The sequence below is a fragment of the Alligator sinensis genome, unplaced genomic scaffold (genome assembly GCF_000455745.1).
Source record: "Alligator sinensis unplaced genomic scaffold, ASM45574v1 scaffold1267_1, whole genome shotgun sequence".
Taxonomy (NCBI): Eukaryota; Metazoa; Chordata; order Crocodylia; family Alligatoridae; genus Alligator; species Alligator sinensis.
The window spans coordinates 190,535-191,980 of NW_005842446.1; positions in this window are offsets into that span (position 1 = coordinate 190,535).

A 1,446-nucleotide genomic window follows, 5' to 3' on the forward strand; every position below is an offset into this window, starting at 1 on the left:
GCCTTGCTAAAGCTTCTCCTGCTGGCTTTCACGCAGCAGAGGATCAGTTGCACTAAGACATAAAACACTTTCAGAGCTATAAAGACAAACAATATTCCATACAGGATTTTCTTGCCAAGGGCCCCGGAATCTGGGAGCCAGGAGGTTAGCCAAGACCACATTTTTTTTAGACCCCAGTCAGTATTTTCTGAGGCCACTTGATGTAAGACCCTTAACTGACTTCGGATTTTACGAATGTCAGTTTCAATTCGCATGTCCTGATTGACATAGACACAACAGGTGGAGTTTACTAAGGCACATACTCCTCCCTGGGATACCAATAGGTAATCTAGGGCTACGCGGTGTTGTATAGTTACTTGTGAGATCTGGGAGATCTCTTCTTGCAGAGCCTGAATTGCATCCGCAGTGGCATTTCCCATAGCTTCCATTGTGGCTGAAATGTTAATTATGGCTAGTTCCAATTCTCTTACTCCAAGCCACGGTATGAAGGTTCTCACAAATTGATGGAACCCTGTGTTTCTGGTAGCTAAGGGGTTAACCGCCCTTTTCATGTGATGGTTGAAATTTTTTACTTGTTCCAGATATATTGTACTATGCATTTCAAAACCAGGGATAACACGTCCAAGAGTGCATGCCCCCACCCAATTCCAGGGCAAGATTTTATGAGCCCTGTTTCCGCAGAGCCAGTAAAGGCCTGGGGCAGAAAGGGTACTCAAATCTCGACAGGTGTTGTGCCATATCCGGCACTTTCGATTAATATGCATCGTATAGGACGGACCACGTTCAGCTGTTATCCTGCTGGACCGAGATATATTACAAGAAGTAAAAGTGGAGTCAATGTAAAATTCCGATCTGTTTGCAATGAGAGCAACATGAGGTTCCTTAGAAAAGTTGTAGACCATGAATCCTGTACAATTGAGAGAGGGTACATTACCCAACAGGATTCCACTGGTGCTATTGGGGCTATAATCTAGAGTAGTTAGGCAATGAGGGTAGTGTCCTACAGGTGTGGCTTTATTATAAGCTCCGGTGTTGTTGGATCTGTAACAGAAAGGCGCCTCTACTCTTGGGGAGATTATCCAGTTAGCAGGGGCGGCCCTCCATTCTTTAGGAGCGGACCGATGGGCAGCTAACGAGTAGTGTCTAACGAAGCCGCCGTTTATTGTTCCCCATTGCCGGAGGGATATTGGTACTCCGATCATTGGGATTCCTTGTTGTAGGTGCGCTGGGCTGTGAGAGCATATCCAGCAGTCACTTTTATTTCCAGCTTGAGCCACCGTACGGGAGATCTGCAAGTACAAATTTTTCTCCCACCCCCCTTGGGTGATACTGAGATACCCAAGTGTGATATATAAGGATATCAGTGCCATTTTTAGATACAGGAGGGACAAAGAATTTTAACAACAAACATAACCAGCACCAGTAAGAAAAAGAACACTATCAGCC